Genomic DNA, 18374 nt, shown 5'->3' with positions numbered 1-18374 from the left:
CTGCAGTAAGCTATGATCATACCACTGCACTCTAGCATGGTGACAGAACAAGACCTGGTTTAAAAAAAAAAAAAAAAAAACGAGAGAGAGAGAGAGAGTAGCCTGTATAAAATAGTGGGATAATTCTAGGCTCAACCCAGGACATTGGAGCTGGGGATTCGTGTCCTGATGAGCTCAGAGGATTAACACAGGTTCTCCTACTTCCTCTCAGAGGTAACAGTGAGACATGCTGAACGTATGCGTGATGTCTGTGTGTGTCATTCTTCTTGACCATGGACACCTTGAGGGTACAGTTTGTGGTCTAGATGGAGGCGGTACATCTCCTGGTGTGGTGCTGAGGTACAAAAGGGAGGAGAACAAAAAAGGGTGGAGGGAGATTAGAGAAAGAAAGGAAGAGGGCTTTTTCCCTTAGGGAATTCCCAGTCCGCACAATTCTAAATAAAGAAGACAGGACACACCCATATTAAGGCGGCCTATGACTATAGTACAGCACATCCAGAAATATTGAAGCGCATCGGGACCAGGAAGGACAAAGACTGACAAGGGGAAGAAATGCAAAAAACAAAAGCAAACACAAAACCGAAAAATATAAACGGGAAACAAAATGTTGCTCTAGAGTCTTTAGACCCTTAAAAGGCCTTCAGTATTGAGAGAAGGGAATCTTTAGGGTCAACAATAGGGTCTTTCCCTAGGAAGGCAAGCAAATGCAAGATTGTGGCCCCAGATAATCCCTTCTCTCTAGCTAGCACTTCTGGGTTCGGATGATGTCATGCGCATTAAGTATTTGTCGAGAAAAGAGACCTCTGGAAGGGTAAAACCTCAGGACAGAGTTTATAAACAGCACACTCAACTCCACCTGTCTTCCACCATCTAGGAGAGTGACCCTCCTCAGTTTGCTGCTACAAAGAAAGAGTAGGCTATTCTCTTCATATTACTGCATATGATGATATACCCAAAAATGTGATTAAAAAAAGGAGGGCCTCCATGGGCAGATGAATGGACATACAATGGAATTATTATTCAAGGAAGGACGTTCTGACACATGCTGCCACACGGATGAACCTTGAAAACATTGTGCTAAGTGAAATAAGCCAGTTGCACACACACAAATAAATAGGGTATAATTCTATTCATATGAAGTATGTAGAATAGGCAAATTCATAGAGACAGGAAGTAGAGTGGAGGTTCCCAGGGGCTGGATGGAGTGAGGAATGGGCATTATTGTTTAATGGGTACAGAGTTTCAGTTTGGGATGAAGGAGAAGTTCTAGACATGGATGATGGTGATGGGAACCCTACACTGGGAATGTAGTTAGTACCACTGAACGGTCTACTTAAAAATGGTTAAGATAAGCTGGGTGCAGTGGCTCATACCTGTAATCCCAACACTTTGGGAGGCTGAGGCGGGTGGAGCACGAGGTCAGGAGTTCAAGACCAGCCTGGCCAATATGGTGAAACCCCATCTCTACTAAAAATATAAAAATTAGGCCGGGCATGTTGGCTCACGCCTGTAATCCCAGCACTTTGGGAGGCTGAGGTGGGCAGATCACAAGGTCAGGAGATCGAGACCATCCTGGCTAACACGGTGAAACCTTGTCTATACTAATAATAGAAAAAGATATTAGCTGGGCATTGTGGCAGGCACCTGTAGTCCCAGCTACTCGGGAGGCTGAGGCAGGAGAATGGCATGAACCTGGGAGGCAGAGCTTGCAGTGAGCCGAGATTGTGCCACTGCACTCCAGCCTGAGCGACAGAGCGAGACTCCATCTCCAAACAAACAAACAAAAAATATTAGCTGGGCATGGTGGAGTGTGACTGTAGTCCTAGCTGCACGGGAGGCTGAGGCAGAAGAATCACTTGAACCTGGGAGATGGAGGTTGCAGTGAGCCAAGATCACTTCAGCCTGGGCGACTGCGTGAGACTCTCTCAACAACAACAACAACAACAACAAAAGGTTAAGATGGCAAATTTTATGTTCTGTATATTTTATCACAGTAAATAAATAAATAAATAAAAATAGGAGAAGAAAGAAGAGCAGATGGAAGACTCATGCTGGTATAGACAGGTGAGAAGGGTGGAGAACGGAAGAGCAGAGCTAAGTTCCAGACGTGGGACCAGCAGCTGCTGTCAGCGGGGCTCAGATCCATTGTGGTAATGGAGGTGCAGGCCAGTGGGGCACAGGTCAGTCACCACAGACATGCCCAGGGCTGGAAGCCCACAGAGAGCCTGGCACAACATCAAAGAACTCAAGGGACCTGGCAAAGCTGAGTGACAAGGCAAAGGGGCAGAGAAACAGACTGGGCTTTCTGAATACCATGCAGTGTGTTTGTGTGTGGTGGGGGACAACGGTGGGAGTGCACTGAGGGTAGTGGGCATACGGTAGACAAATCATCTTTTCAAAGAGCAGGAGAGAGGCATCTGTGTTCATCCCCTCCTCTCCCAAAGTCACCCTATCATCAGCTCAGAGAACACAGGCACCTGGTTAGAGCAGGTACAGCTAAGGCTTTCCTGACCCAAGGTGGGGAAGTAAGTCTCCAGGCTTTTTGATCACTCTGTATTAGTATCTCATCTGATCCTCTCAACGACCTTGGGAAATGGGTCATATCACTCCCATTCCACAGAGGAGAAAACTGGCTACATAATTTGTCTAGGCTCACACAGTACGAAGACAAGCCAGAATCCAAACCCAACTTTGGCAGAAGCCACACTTTTTTCACAATATTGCCTTTGAGTTGCTTTCCAGACATGAGAGCTCTCCTTCTCAGTGATCATTCATCTCTTAAAGTATGGTACAGTGATTAAGAGCATAAGCTCTGTGGATCTGGCCCAAATCCCAGATCCACCACCATCATCACTATCCATTTGACCTTGGGAAAGTTTTTTTTTTTTTTAAGACCAAGTTTCTCTTTTGTTGCCCTGGCTGGAGTGCAGTGGCGTGATCTCAGCTCACTGCAATCTCTGCCTCCTGGGTTCAAGCAATTCTCCTGCCTTGGCCTCCCAAGTAGCTGGAACTAGAGGGCCACCCCAACACGCCCAGCTAATTTTTGTATTTTTAGTAGAGAGAGGGTTTCACTATGTTGCCAGGTTGGTCTCAAACGCCTGACCTCAAGTGATCCGCCCACCTCGGCCTCCCAAAGTGCTGGCATGAAGCACTGCGCCCAGTCCCCATGCTCTTCTTCTTCTTTATTTTTTTTTTGAGACAAAGTCTCACTCTTGCTAGGCTGGAGTGCAGTGGCGCGATCTTGGCTCACTGCAACCTCCGTCTCCCAGTTCAAGCGATTCTGCTGCCTCAGCCTCCCAAGTAGCTGGGACTATAGGTGCTCACTACCATGCCCAGCTAATTTTTGTATTTTCAGTAGAGACGGGGTTTCACCATGTTGGCCAGGCTGGTCTCGATCTCTTGACCTCATGCTCTGCCCACCTCAGTCTCACAAAGTGCTGGGATTACAGGTGTGAGCCACCGTGCCCAGCCCTCCCCCCCACCCCCACCTCCACCTCCACCTCCATTCTCTTCTTACTGCTCCCTAGGAGCCTATTCATCTGCTGTTACATTGAACTGGGACCTCATTTTTTATTTCCACCACCCCAAGTGATGCATTCTTACCCCAATGGCATGCATTCTCACAAGCTTCCAACCTACTACCTTTTGTGATAGCTATTTTTATCCCCTTTCAAGAATTGAAGGAACTGAGACCTAAAGCCCTACAGTTAACTTGTGGTGAAACTGGACCATAAACCCAGGTCCAAAAAACCCATGTTCTTGGCTGTTACATGACGTTTTGGCATTAGAGAGAAAAAATCTACCACATGGTAAAGGGGAAAGTAGGTTGGGTTGAATTTCAAATATTTGGATTGGAATCCAAGCTTTGTGACCTTGGACAAGTTTCTGTTTTTTTTTTTGTTTTGAGATGGAGTCTTGCTCTGCCACCCAAGCTGGAGTGCAGTGGCATGATCTTGGCTCACTGAACCCTCCGCCTCCCAGGTTCAAGCGATTCTCCTGTCTCAGCCTCCTGAGTAGCTGAGATTACAGGCACTCACCACCACGCCTGGCTAATTTTTTGTATTTTTAGTAGAAACAGGGTTTCACCATTTTGGCCAGGCTGGTCTTGAACTCCTGACCTCGTGATCCACTCGCCTTGCCCTCCCCAAAGTGCTGGGATTACAGGCATGAGCCACCACGCCCTGCTATTTATATATGTTTTTTAGCTACAGGGTCTCACCCTGCCACCCAGGCTGGATGGCGCAATCTTCCTGCTTCAGCCTCCCCAGTAGCTAGAACTACAGGCATGCACCACTATGCCTAGCTAATTTTTATTTTTATTTTTTGAGCCAGGGTCTTGCTCTGTTACTCAGGCTGGAATGCAGTGGCATGATCAGAACTCACTGAAGCCTTGAACTCTGGGCTTAAGTGATCCTCACACCTCAGCCTCCTTTGTAGACCTCAGGGGTGTGCCACCATGCCTGGCTAATTTTTAAATGTTTTTGTAGAGACAAGGTTTTGCTATGTAGTCCAGGCTTGTCTCAAACTCCTGGGCTCAAGTGATCCTCCTACCTCAGCCTCCTTTGTAGACTACAGGGTGTGCCACCATGCCTGGCTAATTTTTTAATGTTTTTGTAGAGACAAGGTTTTGCTATATGGTCCAGGCTGGTCTCAAACTCCTGGGCTCAAGTGATCCTCCCACCTCTGCCTCCCAAAGTGCTGGGATTACGGGTGTGAGCCACTGCACCTGTCCAGAAACTATAATTTTAAATGCCTGCTTTGGGCTTGTCATTCTGACATATATTACATGAAATTATAAAGACTGATGATTCAAAGAGATTAATACAAGAGCTACTCAAGAAATGGTAATATTATTTTCTTCTATATCACAACATTTTTTTTTTTTTAACTGACACACTTCCTGTCATTTTCATGTGTATTTCCTTTTCATTTTTCTTCCCCTCTGCTAGTTTGGAAGTTACATTATACCAAGTTTTTGAGTATTAGCCTAGAAATCTTAACATGTATTAGCCTAGAAATCTTAACATAAAGACTTCTAATAACCAATATCTTTAATTTTTTCTGTAGAAAATATAAGGATCTTGGAACACTTAAACTCCAATTACTATATTCACCTTCCAATTTTTTTTTCTTTTCAGACGCAGGATCGCTCTGTCACCCAGGCTGGAGTGGTGCAGTGGCACCATCTAGGCTCACTGCAACCTCTGCCTCCTGGGTTCAAGCGATTCTCCTGCCTCAGCCTCCTGAGTAGCTGGGATTACAGGCACGCGCCACCACGCCCAGCTAACTTTTATACTTTTAGTAGAGACGGGGTTTCACCATGTTAGCCAGAATGGTCTCAGTCTCCTGACCTCGTGATCTGCCCGCCTCAGCCTCCCAAAGTGCTGGGACTACAGGCATGAGCCACCGCACCTGGCCTCGCCTTCCAATATATATGCTATAGTTACTGAGGATTTTAATTATATCTTCATTTTATTCATATCTATTAGACATTTTTATATTTCTTGTCTTTGACATCAATATTTAGATTTCACTCCATGTTTACCATTTTATTTGCTCATCATCCCTTCTTCATTTTATTATTATCTTTTCTTTTTTTTTTTTTTTTTGAGACAGGGTCTTCCTCTGTTGCCCAGGGTGGAGGGCAGTGGTGCCATCATAGCTCACTGCAGACTGAATCTCCTGGGCTCAAGTGATCCTCCCACCTCAGTCTCCCAAGTAGCTGGGACTACAGGCCTGTATCATCATGCCAGGCTTTTATTTATCTATTTATTTTTAAATTTTTATTAGAGATGAGGTCTATTTGGCCCAGGCTGTTCTTGAACTCCTGAGCCCAAAAGATCCTTTCATCTTGGTTTCCCAGAATGCTAGGACTATAAGGCATGAGCCACAGTGCCCAGTCCATCATCCCTTCTTGAATCTTAGACTTTCCTTTTAGTACAGACATACCTCAGAGACATTGCAGGTTCCAGAACCACTGCAATAAGGCAAGTTCCTGGTTATTTATTACTTTTTTGGTTTGTCAATGCATATAAAAGTTATGTCTACATAATACTATAGTCTATTAAGTGTTTTTATGGTTAAAAAACACAATGTGACTACCTTAATTAAAATATATTTTGTGTTAAAAATGCTAATGATCAGCCATGGCTCACGCCTGTAATCCTAGCACTTTGGGAGGTTGAGCGGGGCAGATCACTTGAGGTCAGGAGTTCAAGGCCAGCCTGGCCAACATGGTGAAACCCTGTCTCTACTAAAAATATTTTTTAAGGCTGGACGCGGTGGCTCACGCTTGTAATCTCAGCACTTTGGGAGGCCAACACGGGCGAATCACGAGGTCAGGAGATCGAGACCATCCTGGCTAACACGGTGAAACCCCATCTCTACTAAAAAAATACCAAACAAAAAATTAGCCGGGCGCGGTGGCGGGCACCTGTAGTCCCAGCTACTCAGGAGGCTGAGGCAGGAGGATGGCGTGAACCCGGGAGGCGGAGCTTGCAGTGAGCCGAGATCGCGCCACTGCACTCCAGGCTGGGTGACAGAGTGAGACTCCATCTCAAAAAAAAAAAAAAAAAAGAAAGTTTTATATATATGTATATATATATTTTAAAAAGGGTGACCCTTTCTTGTCCTGGCCTGCAGTGTGGGTTCGTGGGTCTCTGAGACCTTAAAATTGAGAGCGTTTTTGCACTCTAGGGGCTGCTCCTGGTGGCTCTGTGGATGCCACAGAACAAATATATTGAATTACACCGTAAACACTATGGATACCGTTTGAAATACCATGAGAAAAAGAGAAAGAAGGAAAGTCGAGAGGCTCATGAATGTTCAAAGAAGGCAAAGAAAATGATTGGTCTGCAGGCTAAGCTTTACCATAAACAGCATCATGCTGAGAAAATACAAACGAAAAAGACTATCAAGATGCATGAAAAGAGAAACACCAAACAAAAGAAGGATGAAAAGACTCCACAGGGAGCTTTGTCTGCTGGACAGAGAGGGACAATCTCGAGCCAAAGTACTTTCCAATATGATTAAACAGAAACGAAAAGAGAAGGTGGGAAAATGGGAAGTCCCTCTGCCTAAAGTACGTGCCCAGGGAGAAACAGAAGTATTAAAAGTTATTCGAACAGGAAAGAGAAAGAAGAAGGCATGGAAGAGGATGGTTACTAAAGTCTGCTTTCTTGGAGACGGCTTTACAAGAAAACCACCTAAATATGAAAGATTCATCAGGCCAATCTGCGTTTCAAGAAAGCCCATGTAACACATCCTGAACTGAAGGCCACCTTTTGCCTACCAATATTTGGTGTAAAGAAGAATCCCTTATCCCCACTGTACACAGCTTTGGGTGTTACTACCAAAGGTACTGTCATTGAGGTAAATGTGAGCGAATTGGACCTTGTGACACAAGGAGGCAAAGTTATTTCGGGAAAATATGCTCAGGTTAACAACAATCCTAAAAATGATGGATGCATAAATACAGTCTTACTGGTTTGACAGCAATTTCATATATAATTATTGAGGACTACACACCAACTGAAAAAACTGCCATTACTGTAATGTTTCTACCAAACAGTCATACATGTCTACAATCAAGAGATTTATTACATTGTAAACATTCAAATGGTCCAGTTTTATAAACGGTCTTTATTTTGAAATCTGCTTAGACCCCATGTTCATTAAATTGAATGATTGAATTGAATGTTCATAAAATTGAATTGAAAAAAAGCAAATATACAAATATCCTACTTCATCAATATCTGCATTTATGAGTGGGTATTCAGCAATTTCCTGAAAAACCACCAGTGTCCGTTGAAAATGCCTTTCAAAAAAGTTAATACACACTTAATTATGTGCCTGAGAATTTAACTGAAGTATCTTCTACCATAATGATTAATGATTAATTAATCATTAATCCTAAAAAAGGTAACATTAATACAGATGTTAAGTTTACAATATTTATATTAAAAGTATGTGAGGAGACACAAAGTTCAGAACTCTTAGAGAAATCTTTTCACCTGTGAAATCCTTAACTTCTGAATACAGCAAAGGTTCAGTGAATTCACATTCTAAACATTTTTTTCCTCTCATTTACCATGTATAATAATACCTACTTGGCACTATTTTCTACTCGAATCATGAAAATGAAAAAAAATACTAAAGTCATTGTACTTTGTTAGCATTTTCTGTATTGTAAACAGTATATTTCTACTTTCAGAATGGTATTAAGAATTAGTTTAAGCAACTCCAGCTAAGTTTTCAAAGGAAAAAGAAGACTGCACTGATTCTCTGAGGAGAAATTTATTTGTAGTTACTTAGATGATGTAAAAAAGTAAGGTTTTTTTTTACTGGTGAAAGCACTTTTGTGATCTGTGATATGTTGTGGCTTTAAGGATGGCTGTATATTACATTAATGTATTAATCACCAAAAAAAAAAAAAAAAAAAAAAGCCGGGCATGGTGGCACATGTAATCCCAGCCACTCGGGAGGCTGAGGTGAGAGAGTCGCTTGAACCCAGGAGGCGAAGGTTGCAGTAAGCCGAGATCACACCACTGCACTCCAGCCTGAGCAACAGAGTGAGACTCTGTCTCAAAAAACAAAAACAAAAAAACCAATGCTAATGAACATCTGAGCCTTCAGGAAGTGATAATCTTTTTGCTGGTGGAGAGTCTTGTCTCAATGTGGATGGCTGCTTACTGATGGGTGGGGTAGCTGTGACAATTTCTTTAAATAAGACAACAACAAAGTTTGCTGCATTGACTGACTCTTTAGTGAGACTTCTCTATAGCATGTGATGCTATTTGACAGCATTTTTTCCTTTTCTTTCTTTTCTTATTTTATTATTATTATTATTTGAGATGGAGTCTTACTATGTTGCCCAGGCTGGAGTGAAGTGACATGATCTGAGCTCACTGCAACCTCCACCTCCCAGGTTCAAGCTATTCTCCTGCCTCAACCTTCCAAGTAGTTGGGATTACAGGAATGCACCACCACACTTGGTTAATTTTTGTATTTTTAGTAGAGACAGGGTTTCTCCATGTTGGCCAGGCTGGTCTCGAACTCTTGACCTCAGGTGATCCACCTGCCTGGGCCTCCCAAAGTGCTGGGATTACAGGTGTGAGCCCAGACTCTTTTTTTACATCCTCATGAAGGACTGATATTTGATAGCATTTTACCCACAATAGAACTTCTTTCAAAATTGGAGTCAATCCTCTCAAACCCTGCAGCTGCTTTATCAACTATGTTTATGTAATATTCTAAATCCTTTGTTGTCACTTCAACAGTATTTACAGCGTCTTCACCAGGAGTAGATTTCATCTCAAGAAACCACTTTCTTTGCTCATTCCTAAAAAGCGACTCCTCATCTGTTCAAGTTTTAACATGAGATGGTAGCAATACAGTCATATCCTCAGGTTCTACTTATAATTCTAGTTCTCTTGCTATTTCCACCACATCTGCAGTTACTTCCTCCACTGAAATCCTGAACCCCTCCAAGTCAGCCATGAGGGTTGGAATCAACGTCTTCCAAACTCCTGTTAATGTTGATATTCTGACTTCCTCCATGAATCGTGAACATTCTGTTTCTTTCCTTTTTTTTTTTTTTTGTTTTTTTTCCAGACAAGGTCTCACTCTGTCACCCAGGCTGAAGTGCAGTGGCACAATCATGGCTCACTGCAGCCTCGACCTCTCAGGTCCAAACAATCCTCTCACTTCAGCCCCCTGAGTAACTGAGAGCACAAGAGAACACCACCATGCCTGACTAATTTTTTCACTTTTTGTAGAGACAGGGTCTCCCTGTGTTGCCAGGCTGGTCTGAAACTCCTAGGCTTAAGTGATCCTCCTGCCTCAGCCTCCCAAAATGCTACGATTACAGGCATGAGCCACCATTCCCAGCCCTTGAATGTTCTTAATGGCATCTAGAATGGTGGATTCTTTCCAGAGGTTTTCAATTCATTTTGCCCAGATCCATCAGAGGAATCATTGTCTATGGCAGCTATAGCTTTACAAAATATATTTCTTAAATGATAAGACTTGAAAGTCAGATTTGTTCCTTGTTCCATGAGCTGCAGAACAGATTTTGTGTTAGCAAGCATGAAAACAACATTCATCTCCTTGTATGTCTCCATCAGAGCTCTTGGGTGAACAGGTGCATTGTCAATGAGCAGTAGTATTTTGAAAGGAGTAGGTTTCAACAGTGGGCTTAAAATATTCGGTAAACTGGCCAGGCACAGTGGCTCATGCCTGTAATCCCAACACTTTGGAAGGCTGAGGTGGGCGGATCACATGAGATCAGGAGTTTGAGACCAGCCTGACCAATATGATGTAACCCTGTCTTTATTAAAAACACAAAAATTAGCCAGGCATGGTGGCAGGCGCCTGTAATCTCAGCTACTTGGGAGGCTGAGACAGGAGAATTGCTTGAACCTGGGAGGCAGAGGTAGCAGTGAGCAGTGAGCAGTGAGACCGCACAATTGCACTCCAGCATGGGCAACAAGATTGAAACTCCGTCTCAAAAAAAAATATATATATATATATATACACAGTAAACCATGCTGTAAATAGATGAGGAGCTGTCATCCAAGCTTTGTTGTTTCTCTGATAGACCACAGGCAGAACAGATTTAGCATAATTATCACCCTAGAGGCCTGGTGCAGTGGCTCACATCTGTAATCCCAACACTTTGTGAGGCCGAGGAGGGCGGATCACTTGAGGTCAGGAGTTTGAAACCAGCCTGGCCAATATGGTGAAACCGTCTCTACTAAAAATATAAAAGTTAGCAGGGCGTGGTGGCAGGTGACTGTAATCCCAGCTAGTTAGGAGGCTAAGGCAGAAGAATCATTTGAACCTGGAGGGGTGGAAAATAAATAAAGACCCTAGGATTTTCAGAATGGCAAACAATTAAATAAATAAAGACCCTAGGATTTTCAGAATGGTAAACATTAAATAAATAAAGACCCTAGGATTTTCAGAATGGTAAACATTGACTTTAACTTGAAGTCACCAGCTGCACTGGCCCCTAATGAGAAAGTCAGCTTGTTCTTTGAAACTTTGAAGCCAGGCATTGACTTCTCCTCTCTAGCTATGAAAGTCCTAGATCTTTTTCCAAGAGAAGGCTGTTTTATCTACATTAAAATCTGTTATTTAGCATAGCCACTGTCACCAATTATCTTAGCCAGATCTTCCGACTAACTTGCTGTGGTTTCTATTTCAGCACTTGCTGCTTCACCTTTATGTTGTGGAGACAGCTTCTCTCGTAAAACCTCAAGAACCAAGCTCTGCTAGCTTCTAACTTTTCTTCTGCAGCTTCCTCCCCTCTGTCAACCTTCACAACATTGAAGAGATTTAGGATCTTGCCTTGGATTAGGCTTCAACTTAAGAGAATGTTGTGGCTGGTTTGATCTTCTAAGCAGACCACTTGAACTTTCTTCCTGTCAGCAAATAAAGCTGTTTTGCTTTCTTATTACTTGCGTGTTAACTGGAGTAGCACTTTTAATTTCCTTCAAGAACATTTTCCTTTATTTACAACTTGGCTAACTGGCACAAGAGGCCTAGTTTTGGGCCTATCTCAGCTTTCAACATGACTTCCTCAGTAGGCCTAATCATTTCTAGCTTTTGATTTATAGTGAGAGACCTGTGACTCTTTCTTTCACATAAACACTTAGAGGCCATTGTAGGGTTATTAACTGGCCTACTTTCAATATTGTTGTGTCTTAGGGAATAGGGAGTCTGCAGGAGAAAGAGAGAGGTGAAGAACAGCTGGTCAGTGAGGCAGTCAGAACATACACATTTGTTGATTAAGTTTGCTGCCTTATATGGGCACCATTTGTAGCACCCCAAAACAATTATATTAGTAACACCAAAAAAATCACTGATCACAAACCATCACAACACATATAATAATAATGAAAAACTTTGAAACATCATGAGAATTACCAAGATGTGACACAGAGACATGAAATGAGCACACGCTGATGGTAAAATGGTGTTAATAGACTTGCTCAACACAGGGTTGCCACAAACCTTCAATTTGTTTAATAATTAAAAAAAAAAAAGGCAGTGTCTGAAGTGCAATAAAATAAGGTATGCCTATAATTTTTCTTCTTTTGAATTATTTCTTTTAGAAGTTGCTTTAGTAGGCCTGGCACAGTGGCTCATGCCTGTAATCCCAGCACTTTGGGAGGCCGAGGTGGGAGGATCACTTGAGGTCAGGAGTTCAAGACTAGCCTGGCCAGCATGGTGAAACCCCGTCTCTACTAAACATACAAAAAAAAATTAGCTGGGTGTGAAGGCGCATGCCTGTAATTTCAACTACTTGGGAGGCTGAGGCAGGAGAATCGCTTGAACCTAGGAAATGGAGGCTGCAGTGAGCTGAGATTGTGCCACTGTACTCCAGCTTGGGGGACAGAGTGAGACTCTGTGTCCAAAAAAAAAGAAGTTGCTTTAGTGGAGGAGTCTGTTGGTAGAAACCTCTGTTGTTGTTTGTCGGTAAAGGGTTTTGTTTTGCCCATTTTTTTGTTTTGAGACAGAGTCTCGCTCCGTCACTCAGGCTGGAGTGCAGTGGCATGATCTCGGCTCACTGCAACGTCCGCCTCCCAGGTTCAAGCGATTCTCCTGCCTCAGCCTCCTGAGTAGCTAGAACTACAGGCGTCCTGTCACCATGTTCGGCTAATTTTTTTTATTTTTAGTAGAGACGGGGTTTCACCATGTTGGCCAAGCTGGTCTCGAACTCCTGACCTCAGGTGATCCCCCTGCCTCGGCATTTCAAAGTGCTGGGATTACAGGCATGAGCCACCGTGCCTAGCTGTGTGTTCATATATTTAGATACAGGCTCACTCTGTCACCCAGGCTGGAGTGCAGTGGTTTAATCAAAGCTCACTGCAGCCTCGAACTCCTGGACTCAAGTGATTTTCTTGCCTCAGCCTCCTGAGTAGCTGGGACTGCAGGTGTGTGCTGCTGTGCCCAGCTAGTATATTTTTTAGATAAAGCATATAAAGCAAGTACAAATAATATGTTTCTTTAGGCATACATATGTTTATCAAGAGAATGGTAAATACAACATTATAGCACAAGGCAGTGGTTGGGATGGGTGATGAGGTGGGGGATAGGATAGGAAGGGCTCATAGGTGGATGCAAATAAATGGTAGTGATCTCATTTTTGTGTGGTGGGTTCAAGTGTGTTCATTACGTTAAGAAAAAACATTAATAGCATATATAAATAAGTAGAAAAAGAGAGGCATGCATAAACCAGTCAAGAAAGTGTCATGAACTATAGATTTTTCATCCAATTTTGTGCACCTGAGAAATAAACAAGAGATAGAACTAGAAATGAAAGGCAGAGACAGAGAGAGAGAAGAAAAAAAAAAAAGGTTCCTATTTTTACCAGCAACCTTTTTTAACTCGTATGATCAAAGACAGCCATCAAAGATACCTAAAGGTATCAAGACTCTTTTAAATAAGAACTTTTGTTGACAATTTCATGGTCTAAAATAGCCATTTAACAACACAGTCAAGGCCAGGCACAGTGGCTCATGCCTGTAATGCCAGCACTTTGGGACGCTAAGGCAGGAGGATCACTGGAGCCCAGGAATTAAGAGAGTAACCTGGGCAACACAGTGAGACCACATCTCTACAAAAACACAACACAAAACAAACAAACAAAAAAAACATAGTCAATATACTGCATCTGATTTTATTAGCCTAATAAAAAAATATCAATCAACTTAAAAATTTTGGCTTTTTGGTGGTGGTAGAGGGAGGAGGGAGATGAGAGTGGGTGTACAGTGAAGGGCAGAGGTGCTGATCTGCATTTACTGCTCTAGGGACAGGAGGCCTGGGAGCTGCCCCGTGCAGGACCTCCGTGGCCCGCACGCGGAGCCTCGCACCAGCGAGTCCCGGGGGTGCGGCAGCCTTGCCGCCGTCGCTCGCCCCAGCCAGCCCCGCTCCCCGCCCGCCCTCGCCCTGGGCCGGCCGAGTTCGGACCTGCAGCTCCACCGCCCTCTGAGCGGAGCGACTCAGCCGCAGGCGCCAGGCTCAGCTGGCTCCCAGCGCGGCCCGGGGAGCAGCTGGGGAAACAAACGCCTTAGCCCTGGAGGCCTGGCTCAGCACAGAAGCGCCAAATAAGGCGGGCCGACTCCACCCGGGCAGCAGCGATTGCTCAGAGGGGGCCGATGACTCACTCGACCCAGCCAGCCAAGCACCTCTCTTCCTCCCCGGGGACCCTCGTCCTGTCCCCCACCACACCACACCACACCCTGGGAAACACACCTGGGGAATCCTCCCAGTTCTCACCCCGCCCCTCACCTGGCCTCCCTGAAACCAAACCTTGTGGCTTCAGTGGCTCAGCCGACTTCTCAGCACAGCTTCCCCGGGAGCTCCCGTCCTTGAGCTGCCAAAACCCAGGGGAACAGGGCCTCGCTCCAAGCTTTACGGGGCAGGCATGCTTAATAAATGTCTATTGATCAATGCATGCATTATGTCAGAGGACAAGAGCAAAAACTGGGCTGGTTCTCGGATGTGTGCGTGAAAGCCACTCTGTTTTCATCACCGTGGAAGGGAAGGCTGGGGTAAATCTGAGATGCTTCAACGCAGGCTATTACAGCATCTACAAGTGAGAGTTCTCATTAGTGCGCCGCAGCTCTGGAAGAAGGGGAGGTAACTTGGAGCACACCCCACTTAGCATATGGGGACTGTGGGCCCCAGAGTGGAGAGTGTGACTTGCCTAGCTGGGTATGAGTGGGGACAGTGGAGTTTCCGTGACCTCAATTTTTCTGGTCTGTAAAGTACAGGACTTTTTTTTGTTTTGTTTTGTGTTTGTTCTTTAGTCAGGGTCTCTGTTTCCCAGGCTGGAGTGCAGTGGCATGATCAAGGCTCACTGCAGCCTCAATCTTCCTGGGCTCAGTAATCCTCCCACCTCAGCCTCCTGAGTATCTGGGACTACAGGTATGCACAGCCATGCCTGGCTAATTTTGTTTTGTTTTGGTTTGGTTTGGTTTTGGTAGAGATGGGGTTTCCCCCATGTTACTCCTGGGCTCAAGCTATCCTCAGTCTCCCAAAGAACTGGGATTATAGGTGTGAACCACCATGCCCACCCTAAAGTGCAGCACTTTGAACTTTTCAAAGCACTTCCATTTAGATTCCATCCTCTCTCCTTAGATTATCATAACTATAATTTGTGGATACAAACAAATGATGAACGAGACAAGTAAGGCTCAGAGGTTAAGTGACTCGCTCAGAGGTTAAGAGGTTAAGGTCACACTGTTAGCTACTGGCTTGGTCAAGAGTGGAAATAAATTAAGGAATTCTTTTTAATGCCCCAAGATTCCAAGATTTTTCGCCCACTTTGAACACATCATTCACATTTGCTGGAACTCTCCCACTCTACAGCATGGAGAGAAGCCACCCTACTCAAGAAAGAGGACTCAAATTTTATAGGAGCTGGAGAAATGAATGGTCTCTCCAACCTCAGGGGATTAAGGAAGGACTTTCCCATGCAACAATCTCCAAAAATACGAATCTGTATATTTGTAGGTACTCCATGGTATACAAAGCACTTTCACATCCATTATCTCAAGTGATTCTTGTCACTTACCTTACCCTGCAAGGTATTCAAGAGGATATTATCTGATATTTTAAGGAGAGTGAAAAGGCTGCAGCAGTTAAGTGGCATGTTCAACAATAATACACCGTTTCCTTCCCATGTGTTGCATTACATTGGTTACCCCTGAGGTTCTGAGATAACCAATGTAATGATGAAAAACTCTCTATATTCATAATGGAAACCCAAAGCATCTCCCTCCATTTTTCTCATCTCTGTCCTTAAGATGCCCAGGTAGGAGGAAGGTGGAGGGGTGAAACCTTGGTATGGGCCGGGGGACAAACTGTGAGCACAGAGTAGCCCAAGGCTTCCCCAGAGTCATATGGCAAAAGGTGGTACCAGCTCATGGGTGAACCCAAGACTCCATGTCCTGGCCCTGGATCCTGCACCGAACAGGTGCCTTGGACCAGCCTGTATCTGTCATTGGAGGCCACCAGGACTCTTTATCACTCTTGAACTTGTAGCAGTCAGCTGTACAACCTCCAAGAGGCTGGCACCTCGGGCTGTCACTCCAAAGCTGCCTAACTGCCAAGGGGTGTCGAGTGGCCCACCACAAGCACAGAGACTTTCCCATCTAGTGTCCCATCACAGACACTAGACATTTTCTTTGTCCCCAGCCCCACGGTTGCTAATTATCTTTTGGCTGGTGACAGCCTCCAGATCTTTCTTTCTCTCTGCCCCTTCTTGCTCTATTCTTAGATTTTTTTTTTTAAGGCTTCTTTTCTTTAAAAATATAGCTGCAGATAAAATATACTTAGCTTCTCTTTCACACATATACATTTAAGAGAATGAAGGCAGGAAATCTTTATGGTTCTCTCCAATCACAGGCCAGCATGAGAACCCAAACCACCAGGAGAAGCCAGCCTCTCCACCATGAATGAGTAATCCCACTCACACATTTATAGGGGGCTTTATTTAGGGTGTTCCACATCTTATTCTAGAAGCCTGGCCTTTAGCTGAGCCTGCGTAAAAGCCACTTTACATTTTGACTCCCACTTCAAACACAAGTTGGCCTGCCCATCTTCTCACACCTTCATGTGCGATCCAGACACATAGAGGAAGGTACTTCCCAAAGGCGACCCAAGAGTTCCAAGCCTTCTCCCCTCTCTGATTTCTCATCCCAGGATCAGACCCTGTGCACCACCCAGGCTGGCTCCAGGTGGTCATCTTCCAAAGCAAAGGCTATGGCCATCAGCACTTTTTTTCCCCCTAATCATTTATTCATATATTTAAATTTTTTGGGACAGAGTCGTCCTCTGTTGCGTAGGCTGGAGTGCAGACGCACAGTCTTGGCTCTCTGCAGCCTCAACCTCCTGGACTCAAGCAAGCCTCCCACCTCAGCCTCCCGAATAGCTGGGACCACAGACATGCACTACTATGCTCAGCTAATTTTCACACATTTTGTAGAGATGGGGTCTGTCTAGGTTGCCCAGGCTGGTCTCGAACTCTTGGGATCAAGTCTCCCGCTTTGCCTCCCAAAGTGTTGGGATTATAGACCTGAGCCACTGTGTCCAGCCATTTGTTTTTTTTGTTTGTTTTCTGTTTCTTTAGAGAGAAGCTCTTGCCCTGTCACCCAGGCTGGAGTGCAGTGGTGCAATCAGAGCTCGCTGCAGCCTCAAAGCCCTGGACTCAAGGGATCCTCCCGCCTCAGTCTCCTGAGTAGCTGGGACTACAGGTGTGCATCACCACACCTGCCTAATTTTTTTATTTTTTATTTTTTTAAGTGATGGAGTCTCACTAAGTTGCCCAGGCTGGTCTTAAAACCCCGGCCTCAAGCCTCAGCCTCCCAAAGTGCTGGGATTACAGGCATGAGCCACCATGCCCGGTCCTTCAGCTTCTTTACTTCCCTTCTAAAACCACAGACACTTTGCCTCTGGTTGCCTGCTGTCATTGGATTCCACTGGACTATGTTTGGGGCTGACTTGTGACCAGTTCTTTATGATGTGGGAAAATGCTCATGATCTAGTATCAGGTAGGAAAAAAAATTAAATCAAAATCTTATTATGCAATGTGTTCCCAATTTCGTTTAAAAAATGTATATACTCACCCGCGTATATAAAAGACTAAAAGAGACTACACCAAAATGTTAGCAGTTATGTCTGGACTTGTGAAAGTTTTAGTTTTCTCTTCATGTATTTCTGAATATTCCACACTTTCTAGGATGATCCTGTGTAGAGGCAGTGCATAGCTCAGAATCTTTTTTTATTTTTTATTTTTTTTGAGATGGAGTCTCGCTCTGTTGCCAGGCTGGAGTGCAGTGGCACAATCTCGGCTAACTGCAACCTCCCCCTCCCAGGTTCAAGTGATTCTCCTGCCTCAGCCTCCCAAGTAGCTGGGATTACAGGCACCTGTCACCACGCCCAGCTAATTTTTGTACTTTTAGTAGAGATGGAGTTTCAGCACGTTAACCAGGCTGGTCTTGAACACCTGACCTCAGATGATCCACCCGCCTTGGCCTACTAAGGTGCTGGGATTACAGGCGGGAGCCACCGCACCTGGTTGAGTCTTTTTTTACTTTTATTTTTTAAAATTTTTTAGAGATAGGGTCTCGTTATATCACCCAAGATGGATTCAAACTCCTGGACTCAAGCAATTCTTCTGCCTCAGCCTCCCAAAGTGCTGGAGTACAGGCACATGCCACCACACCCTTGGACTCTGAAGTTTGAGAGCCATGGTTTGAATTCCACATCCACCACTTGGTAGTTGTGGGAACTTGGATAAAAGTATTTTATCTCTCTGAGCCTTAGTTTCTTTATTTGAAAGGGAAGATAAGAATGACTCCTTC

The 18374-nt window shown here is 44.4% G+C and overlaps 1 protein-coding gene and 1 pseudogene across 7 annotated transcripts in view; one reads left to right on the top strand and one right to left on the bottom strand.

Annotated features, from left to right (window-relative positions):
* The window catches only part of ATP2B4 (ATPase plasma membrane Ca2+ transporting 4), a 113471-nt gene that overhangs the window by 75091 nt on the left and 20006 nt on the right, over window positions 1-18374 (bottom strand). The gene's annotated exons all lie outside the window — the stretch shown is intronic.
* Window positions 6721-7585, top strand: LOC117075420 (annotated as a pseudogene).

Source organism: Trachypithecus francoisi, unplaced genomic scaffold (assembly GCF_009764315.1).
Source record: "Trachypithecus francoisi isolate TF-2019V2 unplaced genomic scaffold, Tfra_2.0 Lachesis_group5, whole genome shotgun sequence".
NCBI classification, from domain to species: Eukaryota; Metazoa; Chordata; class Mammalia; order Primates; family Cercopithecidae; genus Trachypithecus; species Trachypithecus francoisi.
Note: the sequence above shows the minus strand (reverse complement) of the source record. Positions and strands in the feature narration are given on the sequence as shown.